The sequence below is a fragment of the Perca flavescens genome, chromosome 7 (genome assembly GCF_004354835.1).
Source record: "Perca flavescens isolate YP-PL-M2 chromosome 7, PFLA_1.0, whole genome shotgun sequence".
NCBI lineage: Eukaryota > Metazoa > Chordata > Actinopteri > Perciformes > Percidae > Perca > Perca flavescens.
In genome coordinates, this window is record NC_041337.1 from 4,472,915 (window position 1) to 4,498,227 (window position 25,313).

General features: G+C 40.0%; 1 long non-coding RNA gene across 2 annotated transcripts; it reads right to left on the reverse strand.

The window, feature by feature from the left end:
- Positions 1-1,419: 1,419 nt before the first annotated feature.
- LOC114558102 (uncharacterized) lies at positions 1,420-1,722 on the reverse strand. Of its 2 annotated transcripts, none has more exons than XR_003692908.1 (3): positions 1,688-1,722; positions 1,547-1,608; positions 1,420-1,456 (listed from the first exon to the last, which is right to left on the reverse strand). It is a non-coding gene; the product is annotated as an uncharacterized LOC114558102 (long non-coding RNA). The 2 variants fall into 2 exon arrangements; XR_003692909.1 differs by having other exon boundaries at positions 1,542-1,608.
- Positions 1,723-25,313: the final 23,591 nt, after the last annotated feature.

Here is a 25,313-nt window from a genome sequence, read left to right on the forward strand (position 1 = left end):
TTTGGTTAACCTCTCCTTCCTGGAGATTTTGCTAATTTAATGTTAGAGCCAATAGTAAAACCTAAACTGTAATATAACTGAAAGAACACCAGAAACTGGATTGTTTGTGTTCGTTTTTGCATCACTGTTGTGTGTTCATCAGAATTTAGTCTTCATTTCTTCATATAACATTAGTTTGAAAATGATGGATTCATATCAGTCTGTATAAAACGTTGTAATGTTAAGTACAATGTTATCACTATAATAAAAACAGATCTAGAATAATTTGCTCCTTAAATAGCAGTTTTTTTTAATGAATACAAAGCAAACTGAACAGAAAAAACAAGCATTTTCTTTTCTTTTCTTTTCTTCCAGTTGAGAACGAAGGGCTCGACCAATGCTGCATCATAGCAGCAGAGTCTTATCACCAGCCCATGAAAGCTAGAAGTCACCCTGCTGCTCCAGATCTACCTACTGTATGACTGGCTACAGACTACAACCATCTGCAACATCAACAGCTGCAATTAAAGTCTCTTGGGGTCATATGGGACTCGGTTGTTCTCCATACTGCATCGTACACTATATTATTTTTCTGTTTTGTTATATCAGCCTACAGACTATAGTTGTCTACAGACAACACTAAGTATCATTACTTAATCACAGTATATATTATTCTGGTGTACACTGTTGATGTGACTCACTGCTATTGATTATTCGTCACTTTAGCTTGCTACTACCTCATAACTTTGCCTAATTGCTCTTGTTTAGTTAATTTATTTTCTACTAGTTATATATACCTCCTATTTAATTCAATTATTCTATAACTTGTGTTGCAATACCTGAATTATCCCTCTTGTGAACACTAGGCTTATCTTATCTTTATTTTAGTTCATATCATAACCCTGCTCACAAACTCACCTGTACCTTGGTCATCAGTTTGCCAATATCAATGTTCCTGCTACAGTAAATCCTACAGGCAAAGTGTACTGCTTCACAGGAGTATGAACCATATGCTTTTTAGGTTTTGTGTCAAATATTGTGCAGTTGGTTATGAATTACTTATTGTTTTGACAAGGTAAATTAAAGCTGTTGAACAACCTGCAAGTGTCCACTCTGGTAAATTTAATTATACTGTTTTTAGATTTAGATTACAGAAAATGAAAAACCTATTTGCCTTGATAAGAGTTTTAATTTGTTGCAAGTATGAACATGGCTTTAATAATCTTATTGCTCTGAAAAACCACAATGATTTAAGAAATATCAGTGATACTTAACATTTATTAATTGATTGTTTATGTGTGCAGACATTACAGGCACCTATTCATGTAAGCAGAGAACAAAATAGTTTGTTCTCTCTTTTATCACTTGGATTATGCAGGTGATGGTGCAGAAACGGGTGAAGTCCTTGTAGATCTCTGGCACTTTGAGGACAGACCGATCCAGCAACTCTCCACTGTTGTCTTTGTATAGTGTGCTCCTATTTAAAACAAATTCATAGACATCAACACATAAGGTATTAGGTGTACATAGCTTTCTTTAACATCATTACTATTATTACTTACCTTACCTTCTCTTCTTTGGATGTGTGGACATCACAGTAATTGTCTCTCCTGGGCCTTGTTGTGCACCCTGTGAATTTAAGCAAGAAAGAAATAAGTGTATGTAACATGATTTTACAATTAAATTATTATCAGACTTGCCAACGTACTTGGTTTGTGCCACTAATGCCTGCCCTCTGCACACAGGTGAGTACAGGGGGAACCGATGGGATTTTGCGTTTGGAGTAATGTACTGACTGGAACAACACAGTAGTGTGGTTGTACAACACTGGTCCATGCACACGGTGCAGCTCAACAGGGGTACTTCAGCCCCACCTGGAAGAAGGGAAACTGAAACAAAATACTTGTTTTTTTTCTGTTCAATTTGCTTTGTATTGATTTCATAAGGGTAAAAATAAATAACTGCTATTTTAAATAGTGTTTTATTATAGGAGTGGAATTGTACTTACAACTTTCTATACAGATATATATATATATATATATATATATATATATATATATATATGAATTTTATTGTTAAAATAATTAATAAAGAATTTAGAACATCTGAAAAATATGCAACAGTGATGTAAAAACTGATACAAACAATCCAGTTTCTTTTGTTTTTCAGTTATATTACAGTTTAGGTTTTACAATTGCCTCTAACATGTCTGAAATTAGCCAAATCCCCAGGAAGATGGTTAACCAAACGAGGACAAATTACAATGTGGGGTCATTAAATACCAGTTGTAAATACACACATACTGTCCGTCATATGTCGTTCAATCTAGCTAGCTAAACTACTGATTTAAAGAAAAGCTATTTGTTTACAGACATCAAGCTAGGCTAGCGCCATATGCTATGTGCTTAATTTATGTTACTCACCCTCATAGTTGTGTAGTTACGTAACTTGATATGTCCCACTTCAAAGCTTTCTCCCGTTTCCTGATGGGTGCAGGTGAAAGACCGTCGACCATTCTGTGCACATTATTGACATATACTAATAATAAAGCGATGGACGGCGTTGTTAAATAAACTTGGGTTACAGACCCATGGTTACAGAGGAGCCAGCCGCAACGGATGTTCTCCCATAAAACGAACGCACCCTCAACGGGGCAGGGATCATTTCATTGGTCAACACTACACCTGGCATTCTATTGGTTGTGGAATTTTGATAGTGTTGTAACACAGAAAAATCCAAGCGCGCAGGAGAGATCCGAGAGCAGCAGATTTGCAAGCGTGCAGAATCAGGCTGAGTGCGAGGAGAAGGTTCAAAGCTGAGAGCAGGAAATCTGTCCACAGAACAACATATCTGAGTCCGAGCACAAAGTTTGAGCACAAGCAGAGAAAATCCAAGCCCGAGCATGACCATTTGAGTGTGAGAGCAAGGTTTTGAGGGAAATTATTACAAAATCTGAACGTAATATCAGTGAGAAATGCTCTCAAATTGAAATATTGCGCTCTTGAATAAAGATAGGAATATAACTCCATACTGCTACTGTTCGATATGGTGTTCAGCAGGAGAGAGAGCTCCTTTACATTGGCGTCGGGTGGAATATACACAGCCGTGACGATCACTACTGTTAGCTCTCTCGGTATAAAAAAAGGCTGGTATCTTACAGACATGTAGGTCAGGGGAACAGTGATTATCTATAATTGTCCCGTTATTACACCAGTTCTCATGCACGTTGGGTATCGGTAGGGTACAGATTCAATTATTGGCAAATTATCAAAGATGTTTTATCAATATTAATAAAGTTATGAATATGTGTATTCATATCTCCACCAAAATAACAATCAAAACGGGGCACCACCCTGGAACTCAGGGACCAATAATCAAACTGTGAAACAGTCTCATTTAGGTGGTGTTCCCTTTAAAATACAGATCTTAACTTGGTTAGTCTATCTGGTATTCTTTAAAGGAACAGAAAAGGAAGGATCAATTCGAGCAGCAATTCAACCAGCAATTATTATAATAAGTACACACAGACAACTGCAATTTAAAATATAGTAGAATTTATTAACTTCAAAATTATCAATGGCCACTCAATAATCCTTCGATCAATTAAAACCAATATACCTTTTTTAAACTACAATAAAAAGCAAACAAGACATGTCTTGAGGGGGGGTGGTGATGAGATGTAGTCTAGCCCAAAGACTACAAAAATGGCTACTCCTGTGAGCTGCACAAAACTATTTAGCCTCACGAGGGCGGTAGTGGTGCTAGGTTTAGCGCCGGGTAGCTAGGGCTAGCTGGTTAGCTTTCAGGCTAACGTCTTACAGAACAAAGGAACACACTACCTACTTTGCTATATGCTAGCTGTGTAGCTATTCGATGCTCGTGTCTGTGTGTGTGTGTGTGAGTGTGTGTGTAGAGAGGGAGAGAGAGAGAGAGAAATGGAGGGAAAACACCAGTGTTGGGAACGTTACTTTAAAAAAGTAATTAGTTATAGTTACTCACTACTTGTTCAAAAAAGTAACTGAGTTAGTAACTGAATTACTCTATAATAAAAGTAACTCGTTACCAGGGAGGGTAACTATTTGCGTTACTTAAAAAAAAAAAAAAAGTTGCTATATGTCAAAGAATTTGGATTTTTTTTAAGCAGTTTTCACAAGTCAGTTGAAATGAGTAGAACAGACAGGTGTTTAACGTACATAACTTTCGATATTTATTGCACGTCGACAGACAGCAAGAGATTTATCCTGCACTTCAAGTATTATCTTTATAAGAAAAATAAACAGTTACACCATATAAACTTATATAACACATATACTTTTAACACCTGCCTGTCATACGGTTGACTTCAGCCTGTGTCATAGGTTTTTGTTGTGAGGCAGAAAGATCTAGCTTTTGCTGCTTGGAGGACTTTGCTCCGAGTCCTTGCTAGTGGATGGCGATCTATCATCTGTGGTGGAGGTATCGCTGGTTTTGGCCACTAGCTTTGTAGATGCGTGTGTCGTTGTGAGATGCTTCATTAAATTAGAGTTGCTTATAACGGATGTTGACAAAGTCTTCGCTCCTGAACATAATGTACACATGCACGTTCTTGCCTTTGACCACAATTAATTTGAAGTAGTGCATATCTCCACCTTGAAAATGCCAACTTTTCATCGGATTGCTCCTGACTCGCCATCTCTGCCTAATCTGTTTAGCTGTTGTGTGTGTGGCGTGTGTGCTGGCATGTGTGTAAAAACACTGGCTCTGATTGGCTACCATGAAACACGACTCTGCCTTAGCCAATCATAAACGCTTACCTCATTATTAACCCACCTCCTCAGTAGCTGTTAGCAAGGGATGCGTTCGGATTACACAGTTTATTCAATCAATGCATAGTAACGCACCGCATTTAACGTCCAGTAACGTTAACGGCATTGTAACGACGGGAAAAGTAATTAGTTAGATTACCCCGTTACTGACAAAATAACGCCGTTACCTAACGCCTTTCTTTTAAACGGCATTATTCCAAACACTGGAAAACACACTTGGAATAAAGAATAGGCACCTTGAGTCTTGATTTTTGAGGTTCTGACAATGATCACCCTCTCATTTAGTACAGTAGCTGACTTCTTCCCAGCCAGAGAAAAGAAAGTGGCATTTACAGTTTTAAACCAGGCTACATTAGTCAAACAACATATATCAACAGTATCGTGATCAAATGATACATTCACAGCAAAATAATGGGATACAGCGGTCACCATCAGATTAATAAATCAAGTGTGCAGCAATAGCACAAGTATTAATCAAAAATCACATTAATGTCGTAACAAGTGGCAGCATTAGCTTTACTGACATTAATAAATTGCACTATTTCTCTGCCCAGAAACTTTAAGCTTCCTTACTGTGTTAAGTTTGTCCAGTGGATTTTCCACGTAGAACAGAAACTGGTTAACCACTTGGCCATGGGTTAACGAAACAACTCCACCCGGGAAGGGTTTGTGGAGCCGTTCAAAGTTGACTCGGGAGGGAAAAGCAGTCCGATTTCCTTCTAGAGAAAAGCATGGTTCTCTCTTCTGCAGATTTGAAACACTGGTCGCTTGTTTCCATAGGGTCCAAGATGCTCGTCAGAATCACCGAAATAAATCCACTTTTCTTGGGAAATGGAGCTATTTCAAAGCAAACGTTCGCTTGTGTTTCAACCTGTAGTGACCGAAGTCACAGGGCAAAGACGAGAAGTGGGGGGTGATGTGAAGTTTTATAGCTCAGGCCAACAGACATGGATCCATGCTGTGTTTATTGTTTGTTTATTTATTGTCCCCATGGGGAAATTAGGTTGCAGCAGAAATCACATCACAAGGCACTTTAACAACATTAAGAAAAAAGAACATGTAAACATTACTACTCATGGATCAGGGCACTCACATGCATATGGGGAGGGGGAAGGGGGGTGTGTGGGTTGAGTATGGTTCCAGACCAGCTGGATAAATGATAAAAAAATAATATAGATAAATGAATAAAAACCTTATTACCGTACAGGACCTTCATTAACTTTTAGATTTATTAAGGAGTTTGATAGCCTGTGGAACAAAGGAGAACTTGGATCTGTTTTTTGTAAACAGATGAGCACAGTATTGTCATCGTGAAAGCAGCAGTTCAAATGAGGGGGCAAGGGGGTGCCTCTGATTACTCATAATGCTATTTGCCTTTTTTAGTGTTCTATTTTTATATATACTTTCCATACTTGGGAATGGAATACCTGATAGTTTACTTGATGTTGTTATTATTTTCCTGATGTACTTTTTCTGTGCTTCAGTGGCATTGCCAAACCAACAGATAATGCCAAAGGAGAGAACACTTTCAACAAAAGCACAATAAAATGTTTGAAGAATACTGCTACTGACATTAAAGAACAACAATTTCCTTAAAAAGAACATTCTTTGTTGGGACTTAGTATTTCATTTGTCAATCCATATGTCCCATTTAAGTTTGTGGTCGAGCACCATGCCGAAGTACTTGTACTCTGTGACCGTATCTAAAGGATCCCCATATATAAGAGTGGGTTTAGGGGACTGTGCTTTTCTAAAATCAATTCACATCTCCTTTGTTTTGGAGGCATTTAAGATAAGGTTTGACTTCTTACACCAATCAGACAAGAACTGGCCCGTGCTCCTCTTCCTGGTCATATAGGACACTAACCAGGGTTGTATCATCCGCATACTTAATAAAGTGCCTGTTAGGAAAAGTGCTGGTGCAGGAGTTTGTGTACAGGATGAACATCAGAGAAGATAAAACACATCCCTGTGGAGATCCAGTGCAAGTCATATCATTGGAGAGTGACGTACCAACTCTGACTCGATGTATTCTACAGCTAAGAAAATCAACAATCCATGAGACCACATCATCTTCAAACTGGTGTTTAGGGTCCCTCTAAACGAATGGGAAGGCTCCAAATTCTTGAAGGTGCAAACACCTTCCCGTAGCCTCTCCCTCCGGCCCTTTTATGACTTTTCTCCTCGTAGTAGTTTGACGAGGGCTGTGGGTTTTCCACCTAGGCCCAGATCTCTTTATCTTGTCTCCAGAGGCCTTTTTGGTTAAAATCAGGTTTAACACAACTGCTGGTCCCAACAGTACATACAGAGCCCCCCTCCTCTGCTCTTAGCGGAGTCCTCAGTCCTGTCCCAGCGGAGCAGAGTGCGACCTGCTAGCTGCATGCTAGCATTGGGTATCCCCGGGTAAAGCCAGGTTTCAGTGATAATCAAAACACAGTCACGGATGGTCGCAGAACCAATAGTAGTAATTCGTGATTCTTGTGAGATTTGTTGGAGCGCCACCTCCCAAACTTTGCTATCGGGATTGATAGGTTTTAGCATACATGTTTCAAATGTATTTCATATCTTATCTAAGGTCTTGTATGAGGGTTTTCCATATAAGGAGTAGTTTTGAGGTAGTATTGTCCCACAAAAATAGATAGCTTGGAATGTGTGAAGACCCAAAACGTATAAAGGAGGACTTATTTTGATGTCCGTAGAGACACTATGGGTACATGCTCTTAGGAGTGTGTACACATGGTTATCTCCTTTGTTCAAAATTGAATGAAGCTGTATTTAATCTAAAATCATCGGACTGTTTGTCTATCAAGTCTCCAAATTATCAGCCCGATATCAGGGATGATTCGCCCTAATACGAGTTCATTTACCATCAAAATGATTCAAAGCTTTTATATTAAGGTACAAATCTTGCATAGTGTGCCTTTAATTGGAAGTCAGTGAAGAGACCAGACCGCAGTGATGTGAGAGCAATATGAGGTGTAAGTGAGGAAGGCTGCAGAGTTTTGGACTAATTGCAACCAGTTAACAGTTTCTTGGCTAAGGCAGGAATAATATATATAATTAAAGCTGCAAGCAGCGCTGGATGGGCCCTCGCACCTCTGTGTGCATCAGGGTTACTGGCGGACACCGCTCCTTGCGACCGTACATTTGCGCGGCACTCAGACACTTTAAATCATCACCAATGGAAAGGGAACTCCCTGCTGAGTTCAATGACACCTTACACAAGACTCTACATCATACAGTTCATTAGCTGTGAACGGGGGCCTATAAATGTCCTTAGGCCTGGACACTTGTTAATCATGAGAAATTTCGGCCAAATTGGACAATGTACACTAAAGTTACAACAACTTCTTTGTTCATCGATAAATGCTCATAATGGCCACCATGCCCTGCCCACACTGTTTGACAAAGAACTTTTCTTTTAATAACTTTTCATCGTTAAGGTCTTTAGATGAAACAGACCGAATTTGAAGTAGATCTGATGAAATATCTAGAAGGAGTTCGTTAAAGTATAGCACCTTGACTTTTAGCCAGTTGGACAATAAAGCTCAACAGTCCCGCCCCTCTTCCAAGAGACCTTAGGTTCCAGAAGTACATTTCCCATTCATTTCTCCCATTGACGTCTGGACAAATATGTACATAAAGAGTTTTAGACCATCCTTAGGCTAACCAGCTATGACGTGACTCATAGGCATACAACATATCATTTCGAGTGAAAAAACGAACAGAAAATCCCCAAAAAGTCAAAGGTACAAGACTATGTACATATTTTCATTATCGAGCGAAGGAACTACTCATCCCATAAACCACCATGCACCACTGAATAGAGGAAGCTACGTTAGTTTAGCTAACAGCTAATAAACCCTCAAAATAAAACCTGAAATTAACAGTTAAAATATATAACAGCTGTTACGTCATCTGTAGCCTTCTTTATCCAGTGTTTAGTTTGAGTTAACATTATTTTAGATCAAGCTGTCAGCTAGCGGTTAACCAAATTAGCTAAGGTCTTAAGATGGCACAGACTTAAATCGGATAAAATCTCTAGGAGGAGTTTGTTAAAGTATTTACAAGTACATTTTCCACATGTCGTACTTTAACATGGCTGCAACATTTTTACAGTTTTCGTGCATCCTAAAGTCCTCAAACACCTGTTCGTAAAATGCAAAATATCGCATGAAAACCAAGATGGACGACTTTCTGTCAGGTGGAAAAATTTCAAAAAAATCCTCCATGGACTTCAAGATGAGACCTATGTTCCCTCAAAATTTAGTATAATAACTTCTAATTTTTTTCAGAATTCCGAAGCTCGTTAGGGGGTGCTATAGAGCCCCCAATCACTATAAAACTTTTTGCCATGTCTGACATGTTTGCCAATTTTTGTGAGTTTTCCAGCATGCTAAGCCCCTCAAAAATGTATGTGACGTGTTGGAATAATAATAATCCTTACAAAAACAATAGGTCCCTTGCAGTTCCTGCTCGGGCCCTAACTAGAACTGCAAGCAGTTATGACGGGGTCCAAGCCGCCCGGCGTCAGTCGCCCCTGACGAACCGGGGATCATGCAAAAGCGGGACCCAAAGTGTGACGTTGGGGAGGCAAACGTCGGGAAATATTGAGAAGTGTGAACGGCGAGGTCTGCGGTACGTTGCCGTTGCAAATATCCCATTAACATTGATTGAGTAAAAGGGCCCAAACTGGTCTATGTTGACTATAGCGCTTCTACCTCAATTATGGCGCCCCCTAAAGGCCAATCATCACAAAATCTGGTATAGAGCCTTAGGGCCCTATCTTGCACTCAGCGCAATTGCCCTACACTGAGGCATGTATCATTCCTATTTTGCACCCGACGCACAGCGGACTTTTCCCTCCACAGACGCACGTCAGTAAATTAGGGAATGTATTTGCGCTCCCGGGGGCGGTTCAGTGAAAAGAGGAGGCGTGTTCCGGCGCATACGTTATTTGTTGCTATTTTGCAGTTTCAGAAAACAATTCCGCCACTGACCAGGAACCAGCCAAACCACACCTAGCTACTTCAGACCAACCCATTTAAGATTTGCGTCGGGTGCAAGACTCATTTATCCCGCCGGTATAATAGCAACAGCGCCCGAGATCCGCCTACAAAGCTACTTGCGTTTTGCGTTTCATACTTGCGTTTCAGATGGTTAAAATAGGGCCCTTAGAGTGGCATGTCGAACAATAATCTTAAATTTTGTGATGATAGCATTTACTGCGGCAGAGATATTGCCATTGCAAATTTCCCATTTAAATGCATTGAGTTATTTGCCAAAACGCGTCTACGTTCATTATAGCGCCCCCCTAATGGCCGATCAGCGCCTCCGAGTGGGATGTCGAACAATATTACCAAATTTTGCTCTTAATTAAAGTGATGGTTTGGAGTAATTCCACCCTAGGGTCCATTGCACCACGACCTTGAGCCAAACAACCCCCCAGAAGCTTTTTTCACCTGGGTCGAATATTGGGAGAGTTAGCGTTATCAGCTTAATAGCTTAGTGCAGGCGCTAATGGATCCAAGAGTGTATTTTGTACATTACCCCACTAATAATGCCCAAAATGATACCAAACTTCTACACTAGTACAAATAGGTTATGTACTCATAAAACAATGGATCGGAAAGTTTGTAAGTACACCAGGAGTTTATTTTAAATAACATTTGCCTGCTGGCTTCTGCTCTCTGCTGCTGCTGTTGCTGGCAGTAAGACAAGTGCTTAGGAACGTCTACAAATTACAACACCAAAAATACATAACAAAAATATTTATTAATTTAACTTATTTTTTAAAAGTGCTGTAGTACAACTTGCAGGAGACAAGTTATAATTGAGGTAAGTTTGGAGACACTACCTTATATAATCATTAAATTAATAAATATTTTGGTTGTATCTCTTTTTCGGTTGTATCTGCTGCGTCTGAAGTAGTGAGACGGCGCTATCAGCTGATAGCGTGTGTAAACAATAGTCCCGCTGCCTTGTGCGTAACTCGCATTTACAAAAAAACTAGGAGAAAAGTTCTGAAGTTGACAGAAGTCATTTCAACACAGATGTTCTAAGTTATCCATAAAAAAAAAATGCTCTTAAAGAAAAAAGTGACTAAAAACACAAAATACACATACACATCAGGAGCTGCTGCAACAGGCTACCGCACAATATAGCGCCATCTTTCCATTCCAAATTAGTCGGAAATAAGTAACAGAGATATAAAAAACAAGTACCCACCGTAACATTTTCACTGGCCTCCATACTGCTTTCTTCTTTTTAAATTAGCTGGATACATGGTTAAACTTCATTGGCTCTTACCAGTGTATCGCTGTGTACTTCGTCCAAAGCAATCCCACCAATCGGTTAGAGAGTAAATGCCGTAAACATATTCTTTGTAAACCTTTACAATCATTCACAGAAAGAACCAAGCAGGCCTGTCTTGTTGCACAATCCAAATGTTCTTCAAAACTTGCCATTTTCAGCGTGCAGCTTGCTAGCCCAAAGTTTGTTGTTGTTTCCTGAAGAGAATGGAGTTAGACAACGGCAACACACATCGTCGTTGATCCAGACTGCTGCAGATTCTGTGAGATACTTGAACCTCTCCTCGCTCACTCATTCCCATCACAATGAGGGAAATTCACAGTTTCCTGGCGGAGTGCTAGGGCCATGGAGGTGCTGACACTCATCCTGGCCTGTTGTCTTTTGCATGCAAGCCGCCTCATTGCGCACTGGAAGTAGCAGGTTGTAGAAGCCAGCAATACATATGTCATCAGCAAACGTCTTAGTGCTGTGTTCAAAGTTTAAATGATTTCAACCGCTGACCTTTCAAAGCACAACCGAAGCCAGAAGCAATGATGCTGTATACCTTGGCTGTGCTTTGACTCTGTGCTCTGCAACCTATCTCGCGGCTTTACCTCTGATCATGTGTATGCAGCTTTAGTCCAAAGCTCTGCGACTACTCACTAAACCTCATATTGCTCTCACATTACCGCGGTCTGGTCTCTTCGCTGGCTTCCAATTAAATTTAGGATTCGATACAAGATCTTCCTCCTCCCACCCATCAATAAGGCTTTAAGTGGTCTTGTTCCAGACTTTTAGTGACTAATGCTGTATACCTCAGTCTTAAAAGTGTGTGTCTGTGTGTGAGGAGCGATCTTAGGTTCACAAAAAGCCAGAACACTCTTTTTTTATCACAGAGAAAAAACATGAATGTCTGTCTTTTACTTTTCACCTGACACACACACACACACACACACACACACACACACACACACACACACACACACACACACACACACATTGATGTGGATTTTGTTGAAATGATCCCACAATATTTAGAAGAGGTAGATTTGTCCCCTTTAAAAAATATGAAAGACAACCCACTCCCCAAAAGAGGTTAACAAAAGGTTCATTGATGCCGAAAAGGCACAACTTGTTGCATAAAAATGCACCAATTAATCTTTGACACAAATTTTCTGAGGGAGGACCACAAGACCCCCCAGTTACAAAGTTGAAGCAAGACCCACGCCCTTGCCACTACATCAAGCACGTTGTGACAGCGACAAGATATGTCTCTTTCTGCACTGCCCTACTGTACTGTTGCAGACGCGTAACGTTAATATCTGAGGAAGTGCACAACAAACTCTCCAAATGGACGCAGGATACCTAAGCCATCATGCGTTCGCATAGTTTAAGAGTAACTACCGTTTTTTTCAACCTGGAACGTATTTTCCTATGATTTTGTGTTTAAGTGACTGATAGTAACAACAATCTTTGAAATTGGGCCAGTATTAAGCATGAACGCTGTAACTGGTGGCCCGCAGACCGGGCTGCAATGTAACCCCATGGGGCGAATGTGCATCCTCAATATACTCCCACTAAAAGTACTGTTTTTTTGTCACTGAAAGGCCCAGATTATTATTAGTGTCTGACAACATTATGGAAAGGATCCCTACAGAGATAGGCCTTTAAGACCTTTCTGTTTAACCAGAAACAGCGCTAAACCCACCAGACTCCATTTAAAAAGACAATACTGTTAGCATGTAAAGAGCCAATATATTTTCAGATGTAAATCGGTAAACTATGTGTTTATTTCAACCAAAACTAGAATTGTGATTGGATCGACTTTGAATGAAGTGTATTTTACCATGCTAAAATTACTGTTTATTTACATGGAGTCTGGTGGCTTTATCGAACGCAATTTTGTTAATGTTTTTTATGTTTAAACAAAGGATCTTACTCTTTAACAGAAAGGTCGACCTGGTGGCTTTATCGAACGCAATTTTGCTAATGTTTTTTATGTTTAAACAAAGGATCTTACTCTTTAACAGAAAGGTCGACCTCCTAAGAAATTCTTTCCATAATGTTGTCAGACACTTAGAATAATAATCTGAGCCTGTCAGTGGCAAAACAAGCACTTTTGTGAATGTAAATACAAGGTGTACAATTGCCCTATTAACTTACGTTGTAGCTTGTTTCTCTTTGTTTCTTAATACTGGACCAATGTCCAATATCGTTGTTCCCATCAGTCACAGACACAAAAACATAGGAAAATAGGGTCCAGGTTGAAAAAAACGGTAGATACCCTTTAAAAGCAAGTACATCTCCGGCCTAACGCTGTTTAAAATGAAAGTAGGATGCCATTTATTTTCAGACGCAGGGTTTCAGCAAAACCTGAAGGTGTATGAATCCAAAGCCCTTCAAAAGCCACTTCAGATAAACAGTTCAGCACGGCCAAATATAAGTCAACGTTATTTTCAAAACATGGAAGGAGCTGGCCACATAAAGAGCCAGATGCTGCCTCACTGCCAGACTCCATTTTCCACCAATGGCAAGTAATTTGGTCTGCACTCGAGGACGGAGAACAACTCCACTCCTCGCCTCTGCAATATTACTCCCTCTGACACTGTTCTGATTGAAGACACTGAGGCCATCTGCTTAAAACACACACACACACACACACACACACACACACACACACACACACACACACACACACACAGATTTTCCTGCATTTAGTTTATTTTTCTAATAACCTTCTAAAAGGTACATGCAATCATTTAGGCAAGTCACTGAACAGAGGAAAGGTCAATGTATAAGTCCAGAGGTTCGGTGAGCTACTGTAGGGAGGAAACTGCAGTTGGGATAATGATTCACGGTAAGTGCTGGCTTGCTACTTAAAGACCTCAAAGTAAAAGTGGTCAAATGACAGTTATGAGGCAGATCTTCACTGAAGTACTTAAATGGAAATGCTAAACTGCAGGCTGTGCACAAGATTAAAGTCCTTGCTTCAGTCCAGAGCTCTCATAATGATAGAGAAAAAAAAAAGATCAGCTTAAGGCATGGTTTGCCCTGCCTGATAACACTTCTCCACAAGACTGTGTGCGCACAGACTTATACTTGATTGACAGCTTAGGGTACATCAGACGGATTACACTGATTGGCCGCCAGCCAGGAGCTTGGTTTCAATGCACAACCTTGTCAAAAAAAGGTGAATACCGTAGCCTATCTTCCCTTCCTTTGCTGTCCAAAATGTTCCAATTAACAGGCCTTTGTCACAGCACACATTTTGGCTCGTCATAGAGGGAAAAGTGTTACAAATAACATTAATGGTGACTCCATTTTAGTCAACTGTCCCAGTAAGTCATCCACAATACCAGGAACAATAGCTAAATAAAATTCAGCAATCATTCATTTAATTATTTACACATTTCCAGGATTGCTCCAGGGCTGCAGAAAATTCCGCCGGATGCATATATTTTCCGTTTCCTTCCGCTTTCTTTGTGTTGGAATTTTAAATTCGGTTGATTTCGACTATGGTTAACTGCTCCTCAGATCTCTGCAGGGTAAATCCAGACAGCTAGCTGGACTATCTGTCCAATCTGAGTTTTCTTTCGCACAACTATTTTGCAGCAGCTCTCGGCGGAGTTTAGCACCACCCATGACGATTCTGATTAGTTTAAAGAAATGCCATTAAACCAGAGCACATTTTCCTCCCATTCCCCAAATGCTATGTAGAGTAGCCAGACTCTCCTTCAGCACGCTTTGGAGGAAGGTCTGGCAAAGTGAGACAAATACCAGACCTACAGTTCTCTGCGCCAGTCACAAAGCTATCCTTCTTCTCTCCACTCTACAGAACGGCTATGTCTCTCTTCTCTCTCTCTCTCTCTCTCTCTCTCTCTCTCTCTCTCTCTTCCCATGAGTGTTTGGTTGTGTGTGTGTGTGTGTGTGTCACCTATCGAAATTTGTTTTATTTTTGTAAAGTATCCGGCTGCGCTAAAAACTAAAAACTCAGTTTTTGGGTTGGCTGCTTATAAAAACTTAAGTTACGGATTCTTTAAATTGTTGGTAGTAAATATCACCACACCGGATGTTACAAATTGCAGGTGTTTCTGCCCTCCCCACCACAAGGAGGCTCTGGTGGTTCAGTATCTATAAGTACCTCCCACATTATAAGTAGAGGGCTGGACTGGACTTCCTGTCCCTTTGTCTCCAAATATTTCACCTTGGCTGCAGCATGTAGATGTTGCCGTGTGTTAGTTCGAAATATTTATGAGAATTTAGTTTTATATTTATTACAGCTGCTCGCCGTTGCTGCACTATCGTCGTCGCGTAAAGCCCGCCTCAACGGTTGTGATTGGTGTAAAGCCCGCCTCAGCGATTGTGACTGGTGCCTCGATTTTGGGGACATTGGAAATGGGTTTGAATGGGCTCTTCGCCAGACTGACTTGCAGAGCAAATCTCAAATTTGCCGGAAGTTCGTGGGTTTGCCCAGGTAAGTGTAGCCTGGAAATCCAGACCCAAATCCGAAAGATTAAGAGTCTGACAATAAGTAATGACAATGGCCCAAATCGAAGGGCGGCACCAAGCATGCATTTGAAGATCTCACTGCACGCAATTGGATAACACTATGACCAATCACAACAATACACAGGGTGACGTTTCCAGAGCGCACCCATACGCTTAGCTACCAGCGGAGCTAACTGGTAGATTAAACTCTTGCCGTATCCGGTCGTCAAAACAGCAAAAACGTCCTTGCAAAGGAACGATTCTAGCGCTGTCTTCTGTTCCTCTTTTGGATAAAAAGCCAAGTCTAACTTGTTCATTGTAGCGGCCAAAGCCGTTTCAAACAACTGGTGTTCATCCGTAGCCATCTTGCAATGTTTGCTAATGACTTTGACGTCCCAGCGCTGTCGTCATCTGTGTAGCTCACCTCTGGCCAGCCTATATCAGAGACATCAATGTGATTGCTGCAGCTCGGCTACAAGGGCATAGTTAATTAGCATCATTACTGAATGCCTGAGCAAATTCAAATTGTGCTCTCGCGAGCAGAACTCTGGATTTCCAGGGTACCTCTGGTGGGGATGGGACTAAAATGTGCTCTGCCTCTATAGGTGTTTCAGCAAGATTTTAGCTCCTCTTCAAAACATCCCAAATATCTGTATTCTCTAAGATTTAGAGAATAAAGCTGTAATACCTTGAGAAAAAAGTCTTAATATTACGACAGTGAGGTTGGGATTTAATGAGAATAAAGTCATAATATTTCAAGGAAAAAAGGACCTGCCCTTTGTCTGCTCTGCATTATGGTATTCAGACTGTGCAGACACACATCCCCGTCTGGGACTCTGCTAAAGCTCTGCCCTCTGGATGAGACATAGTTTTGGGAAGCGGCTGTATGCTGCTCTTCATCGAATGTAGAAAACCGTAAACACTTCTGATCAGCCACTGTGTGTTTAACTTAACAGAATTTAACTTGAGAGAAGGCAAAGCACCTGGAAGCCTGGATTGTCCTGTGCTCTGGCTTGCGCTCTCTCTCTCCTCTGACTAAGCGCACTGCTCTGTTTCTCATCCATTGACGGACAACCGTGCTTATATTTTAATTTCTCGATCAAAATGATTGGCCCCACTACTAAATTTTACACCCTTTGTCAACAGCACAGATTTGTGTGTCAAAGTTCAGCAAAGTTCGTGTTTACTAGTCTCGCAATGCTAGACCTTCCTCCACAGCGCTGAGGACGAGGGTCTATCTAGTACACCCAGCAGAGAAAAACTGGCTCTGGTTTATTAATTTATGGCATTTCTTTAAACCAATCAAAATCGTTTTGGTAAGCGCTAGACTCAATGACGGTGCCGCTGCAAATTAGCCTTGGGAAGGAATTTGTTTTGGTGGAAATGATGATATGGTTGATATAGACTACGTATTTACCTCCCTAAGAACGTTTGCCGTTTTAAATGCTGGTGTGACTGAGCCTATTCATACATAAACTTTATTGACATTAGGCCTCGCCTCGGTGCAGAGGCTACACACCTGCTAGCAGCTAAAACATCCATGATAGTGTGGGTGATATCGATCTGAACAGCAGTGTGGAACAGATGGAAGATAAAATCCAGAGCCGGCGACTCTTTGCAGTGGCATTCTTTGTAAATCCTGTTTGCTGTTCCACCTTGTAACTCACATCTGTTTGACCAGGCACATATTCACCTCATGTCCTTTGAATTATCATCTGTTTAAGCAAGAGCCATTACGAGGGAAAAATACGTCACTTCCCAAAGCAAGGACTGTTCTCTGTAACAGTGTTGTAAGTCTGTGCAGGCTGCACATACACCACCTTGTTGTTTCTGCATTTTATTGTTATGCCGTTTTCTCTTTTGTTGTGTCAATCACATTACTTTGTTACTGTACTTTAGTAGAATTTCATGTATCTGTACTTTACTTTGTTATTCATACTTCTGGAAACTTTCATTTTGACACCCCAACATTTCCTAAATAAAATCTATACTTTTACACCATACATTTCCCCTAAGCATCTTTGTTGTTAATGCTACAAAATAAAATCAGAAGAAATTTTTTAACTGCAAAAAAGCAGTTTGGTGAAATCATTGCTCCAGATTGCAAGTTAATGCACACATTCCAGTTAGTGACGTAATGGGTGTTTGTTGCCAAGTGCCAAAACCATAGGCCAAAACTAAAGAAGAGAAGGAAGCATAATAACTGACAGCGGCATGGAAGCACGTGCTGCAGGTTCTCTATCGTATCTCTCCACCGTTACATATTCCATATCTACGGGGATGGCCCCTGAGGGCAGGTACGTGGATACTTCTTTAAGGCTGAATGCGCTGTATACATGTCCAAAGAATGCCTCTAAAACCTGAATGGGCTGGTGATTTAGATAAAGTAGTGTCACATTGCCAGACCCTCCTCCACAGTGCTACATAGGAGGGTCTGTCTAGTCCACATAGCATTCCGGGATGGGAGAGAAACATGCTCTGGTTTATTGGCATTTCTTTAAACCAATAACAATCATCTTGGGTGACGCTACAGTGCCTCTGCAAAATAGCCTTAGGAAGGAACTTGTTTTGGTGGAACACGTACGTTCAAAAGGTTGTTTTAGTCATGCAACAGAAAACTCAGATTGGACAGATAGTCTAGCTAGCTGTCTGGATTTACCTTGCCGAGATCTGAGGAGCAGTTAACCATAGTCCTCATAAATCGATCGGAGTTTAGAACGCCAACACAAAGGAAAAGGAAGGTGATGGACATCATGAGGGACATCCTGCGGAATCTCCGGCGGCAACGGGATCCCGGAAATTAAATGTCGTCGATATAGACTAAAGATAACGTTACACACCTGTGGCTGGATTTGCAAGAAATGTTTTTGTACGTTGGAGTGAAAGATTCTTCCTCACAAAAAGATGAAAATTCGGTTTCTGTTTTCCTCTTTGTTGATGTCAGCTCTCTCAAAATATGCAGTGTTTGATCCTTTATTTAAGACGGTGTGGAAACCCTGAATATTATGCTTTACTATAAGGAAGCCACAAAGTTTTTTTTGAACTTTTACTTCTATCTTTTATTCTTTACTAGCAATCTACACACCTGGTCCTGATCATCATCACAAAACTATTTAAACTGTGACCTGACATCCAGTCTCTGCCGGATCGTTAGCCATACTCGTATGTTGTGCTTGCATGTCAGCCTAAATTGTTTGCTAGTCAATCTCTGTTCACTTTGTTTGTTTATGCTTGTTTACTTAACTGTTTCCTGTTCCTCTGTCTTCAGTACCTTCCCCCTGGAATGCCCTTCACTCCTGCCTGGCAACCAGAACCATCTACTACATCGTTCCATAAAGACCCCTGCCCACCAGTACTCACCTCCCAACACGGTCGTCACTACCATCAGCATTCCATCACCCATACTCACCTATCTACATGTCTGGCATTAGCTTTTCAGTTATATTTTTGTCATCAATAAATACTAAAAAACATACAAAATAACAAAATTGCATATCAATAATTTACACATAAGGGCCCATTGTACCTTGGTAGACCCAGTGAGATTATAAATCTCTTGTTTAAGGGCAGTCCAAACAAAAATGCAACATCACGACAATCAGAACTACAAAAATACATTAAAAGGCAGAACGCACTTCAAGCATTAAACAGCCAGGACTTAAATAGCCAAACAGCAGTATCAGGCTATAAAATATACAAAAGTCAAACCAATGAGAAAACAGTTTACATGAACAGGTTTCTTCTGCTTGCAGCTTAAGCCTTGTTAAACAGATACTTTGATTAAGAGGGTGAAGCTGTCAACATACTAAATTAAAGTGCTTCAGTGGCTTTGTCATCACCTCTTAGGAAAGATTAGAGCTGGACATTTGGAAATAAAGCTAACACAAAACATAATTTGGCACATTTCTCATCGATATCTCCCAGAACATGGACTCATGTCAGTGTGAGTTTTTCTTAAAACAATATGTTTAAACCAAATGTCCTTTCTAGTTGGTATGTTAGTCTTTGCAGCTCAGCCTGAACATACAGAGCTTGAAAAATGGGCTATTTTACATAAACATGGTGAAATGTATCCACAGTAAATTTGGATTTGCTGAGTTGTTAACTCTAACGCTGAGCAGATAATCAATTTAACACAGCGTACCAGCTGGCATTTTTACCAATGGGAAATGGCAGTATATGGTCTGTAACAGACATGGACATTCCACAGGACAGCCGAAAAATAATCCAAAAGCCTCCCAGAGAACACATTGATATCATTCAGTTAGACTTTCCAAGAATATAATTATCTTTAATGTAAATTAAAAACAAATCTACTTGGGAATCATAGCGAAAAAGACACTTAACAGCTTGCCTGTGAAGAAGTATAGGGTGTCTGAAGACTGAAGATAATTAAAGTAATCCTGTTATAGTTGACTGTACACTGCAAACAGGAAATGCTAAAAGTTAATTCAGTACAACTTTAATGGTGCCAATTGTAAAGAAAACATGTAAAGAAAAATAGCCTAAAAAATAATATCAGTACCTACCTATAGCTGACTTTATAACAGCCAATTTGAGGAGTTTTTCCATGGCCTTTCTCTCCTAAAGACTTTGATTCTTCTGTCGCAGTCTTTCTGCAGGTTTTACCAAGTCAAATTTCAAAGACTTTTTAAAATCTTTTTAAGACCATTATGAATGAAATTTAAGATCTATATAATAACATCAACTGAGTCCTACATTTTTTTTTTCAAGCCAAGTGTTGCTAAACTTGTACTTTCCCATAGCTGAAGAATAAAATCAGTTTTATGTCCATGGTACAATCTAAAAGACTTGCGCCGATCACACGAAAGCTGCAACATAAGTTGCATGTTGGTCTCATATATTATGCTTTTTGGCTTTTTCCCTTTCCTTTATTGTGTTATATATCTTTTTTGTTCATGTTGTAGGTTTACAAAGTGAAAAAGCCCAAAGTCCAGCACAAAGGGACTTACCATCTCCAACAGAAAACACTGTTCACAAACTGCTCCAAACAGCTCTATTGTAGTCCAGCCTCTACTTCCAGGACAAACGTGCGTCAGTTGTAATACACAATATATTGCTCGCCTAGCTGCTAGCATGGTACGCCCTCATACTCTGCTTCTGACTGGCTAGTAGTCCTTACCGAGGTACTGTGCACGTGCGACTCCCAACAAAGACGGAACAGAAGTGAGATGCCTCACTCTGTAGATAAAACAGAGAGCTCAACACACAGGGTGAAAAGAAGAGCTTCAGCAATGTGCAGTACAACAAAAATATGGTGTTTTTTGAAAATTAAACCATGTAAACCTATTCTGATATAATGAGCATAATATGAGCACTTTAAAACACAAGGACTTGGCTCCGGGTGGGATAAAAATCAATCACGTTGAAATCCTTGCATCTCTCCTCGAGTAATAAATCCATCCAATACAGCCCAAAGCTTAATGTTCTGTTAAAAACTTACAAACTCAACAAAAGGAGTTCTCTTACTAGTAATATTGGGCTTTCTGAGTTCCCTATTGTATGACAGGCACAAAAGAATGGAGGGTCACTGTGAACTTGGAAGAGACTATGAGGAAAACATAAATGTGTTATTCAGCCACATCCCTTTAAGATAGTTTTTTGTTTTTTTTTACGTCTCCATTCAGCTCCCATCTGTAAAACAAAATAAATAGAACAATAATTACTTTTACCTCATCACTTCTATTGATGTGAAATAAATGATGGGCAGAGCAGAAATTGGAAAATTAAGCCAGTCCCATAATATAAAATGCAAAGCCTACAGTCAGTATTAGATGCACATCATAGTTCATAAATTGAAGGATGCAGACAGTTTTTGATTTAAGCGGTTCAGTTACTGACTGAATTGTGAATGTAACTGAATGTGGCTTAAAAACACCAAATGGATTGTCCAACCCATTCTCACTCCCAACTTGGAAAATACGGATTCTTGGTCAGTGTCTGTCAGCGTCAGATACGAAGCAATAAGCACCCTTCAGCGTGTGTGTAGAATGCACCAGCAGAGCAGCAGCTATACAGCACTGTAAGATGACGTAGTATTAAGAAAGACAACGGTATCGAGTAGTATGAAAACCTGAAATTCCGCGTAGGGAGGTTGGCTGGGGTGGTGGATGGGTCAAACAACACAGGACTTTCACACTTTCAAGGGTTCTTGTCAAAAAAAAAAACTGCCCATTTGGTTCATGACCAGCCAAAGACCCCCACCCTATTGCCAAGAAAAGAATCACACATACAGTAAATAATAATATACTATACATTGAAATAGTCATGGAACATGTTAAAGTCTGTAACCTTGACATTTAAATATATGTAACTTTAAAACCACATTTGTTTTACTGTTAACCAACAGTCAAACAATGACCACACTATAATTCTAACCTTCACCACATAGCCAGATGTTGAAAAGGTATAAATGCATGTCTCTCTATTAATGCATAATCTTTGATTTACCCAAGTAACTAGGTCAGTAAGTGCTCTGTGGAGATAACCTCTTACCGGATCTGTCATCTGTGATAATGGGTGCTAAAACCAGCCATAATTTTCTCTCTGTCACATCTGGATTTAATCCAGATACATTAGACTTGTCAGTTCAAGAGGAAGTGGGGCCTCTGTTGCCTAACTCTATAATAAAACACACATCAGTGAACGGTATATGAATCATTTTTGTAATGACAATGTGCGTTTTGGACTAACAATGTCATCTTGCTTATAGGAGTGCCAGTTCGAAAAACACTTATATGGGTTATTATGGCAGGCACCAACATCTGACCTGTTCCGTTCACTCAGATTGGATGGCTTGTTGGTTTTTGAGCTGCAAATCACCAAATGAATGCTTACTACTTGCTTCTAGAACCATAGCTCAGGTATTGTATAGGTTTGAATTGGAATCTTGGGCTACTCCAAGCAACTCTTAACCATACCATCTAAGCCAAGAATGTCCAACTCATTTTTACTAAGGGCCATACTGGAAAAGGAGAATCACATCAAGGGCCAAACATGTGTAGTTTGACATGCTTTTGTTTGAGTTTAGTTTATTTATAAAAGGGGACAGCGCAAATTAATAAAACACATGATTTCCCATGGGTTAAAAAAGCCAGAATTAGCCAAAAGGCTATTTTTCATCTGTAGTCCCCTTGTTTCATTGAAAAAGTCAAATATCTTTGATTGTATCATTGCATGTTGCTTTTTTGACATTTTTGTAGCTTTTTTCGTCATTTTTGTTGTTTTCTTTCTGACTTTTTTGTGGCTTTCTCAGACGTTTTGTCACTTTAAAAAAACAAATTGTTTTTTTTGTCGACATAAAAAAAGTCAGCTTAAAAGTTCCTTAGCCATAGAATTTAGCAAATCAGGCAAAACAATGATAACATTTTTTAACAGCAAACTGTTTCACAGCCTCAATATGAAAACTCTCTGCTTCTGGGGGAATTTCTGAGTCTCAAAGTTTTGCTCTGAATGTCAGATAATTGCGGTTTAAAAAAAACGTTCCTGTGTTTTTAGTTTGGTGCACAACTAGGGAGGCCAAAATCTTTCGTGAACCTAAATTGATATACGGGCCGGATCTAAATCTGCAAGAGGCCAGATTTGGCCCGCGGGCCTTAAGTTTGACACATGTGATCGAAGCCTTTTAAAATATGTCTGAAAAAAAGCCACTGAGCTGAGTAGTGGCCTTCAACAGCCTGTTCACATTGCAGGATAATCAGGCCTGCATGTTGGGCATTATGCACTTCTAGCTGGATGTACCTGTAATGTCAAAATGTCAGAGAGTCTATTATCTGCAGCTTATGACACCTCTTCCATAGTCCTCCTATTATAGCTTCCTTTCATATTGCTCTTTTTCCTCCATCCTTATTTGAAATTCCCACCCTGTGACTAAAGCAGAACCACATTTAAAACTTCATCTGCACACTTCAACAGCCCCACAAGGCCTCGGGTTCTGTGCTTCTGTGCAACATTTCACCAAGCATTTTTCAGCCTCACTTCCCAAAAGGGCCCAACGGAAAGTAAAAATTGGGTACATTTATATTGATTTGTTCTGTTGGTCTGCTTTTATGTATTTTTATTGCAGAGAGGAAATGCCCCAAAGTGCATTACACATAATGGTGCTTTTTACCTGGACCTGCAGTGACGAGACAGATAACAATAGCAAAATGGCCTCTAAAAGCAATCCTATAAACCTTGTCCCGTTTTCCAAAAAAGCCAGTGTTGACGACTTGAGCTCTGGATGTGTTTTAACCCTTTGTCAGCCACACCAGAACACCTTTCTATTTTTAACACTTTAACACTGATGTTGACAGGTGATTAGTCAGATTAGTTCTAATTTTTAACTTTTTTCCATCCTTGTCCAAGCTGGTCCTGGAACATAAGCAGACTGAGTGTAAGCAACGATCAAGCAAATATTTTGTTATTTTAGTAGAAATTTAAGTAATATGATTCATTTATTCTCAAATGTGGGTGACTTGTCACAGTAGACCACAAATCTCTATTTCTACAACCACTACAAATAATAATAATAAAACATAAAAATCATTGTCATCCGTCGCAAACTAAAAACTTTGAGACCAGCCCTGTAACAGTAGCACAGGATTTTTAGTAACGTTGGAATGGGGGACCATCCTAGGAGAAAAAGTGAACAAACTAAAGTAAGAATAGAGAGACTTTGATGTGAACTGTGGAATTAGGTAGACAGGGAGAGAAAAACACATAACTATAGTTATATAACATATAATTACAAACCTGGAAAACAAGACAAAGTATTGGATTCAAAACGTTACCAATTAAACTACAGAGTGGTGAAGCAATATGCTGCAGGTACAATTTATTTCCCTTTCCCTGAAACCACAGCTAAGAGTCTGTGCTTTAGAAGCATTCGCTTTTATTGCCATGATCGATCCAAATCTAATCCCTACCTTTACAAAACTACTGTGTTATCACTCGCTCCTCTCCCACTGATCCAAATCAAATCAGAGGCCAACCAAAACCCTTTCTGATGTCGTATGAAGGCCGCAGAAAATCTGGTCAGGATCGACCGGGACTCTAAGACCTACAAAGCTACAACTGTGCAGAAATGTCAAAAAGTCTGAAAAGGCAGACAGACAGTGATTGATATTTTCCAGGTGGATACAATTACATTCAGATATGAGCAGAGGTACAAGGGAGGCTTTCTGAATACATCACCATTAACTGAAATACATTTTCTACCCCTGGACCTGTTTTCCTAATTTAGGATTTAGACTTATCAATTTGGTTCCACTCCATTATTTAGTCTGACATTGGTTGCTCTTTTTATGATTAATGTTTACCCAACGTCATATACTGTGTGTGCAGTAGCCATAAGCAGTTACCTTAATTTTGCTGACGTTACAGCAATTTATGTGGCAAAGCTCCCCCTTCTCCCTTCTCCCCGTCTGTATGGAACACAGAGCAGCAGCTCCACTGCGGCGATGTAAGATGACGTGGTATTAAGAAAGACAACCTAGGGAGTAGAATGTAACACCGAAATGCTACGTAGGGAGGCTGGTTGGGGTGGTGGATGGGTCAAACAACACAGGACAACGGCACGAATGAAGTAAAAGAAAAAACCAGGAGTGAGTCGGTTCATTGACGTATGGCACTCGATTCTCCCGGCTCAGTGACACGAGTCGGGTTAATTAATTAACCGGCTCTTCGGTCAGTTTGTCAACACTATACGACACCAGATACAAAACCAAACGTCCGTATTTGACGTGATGG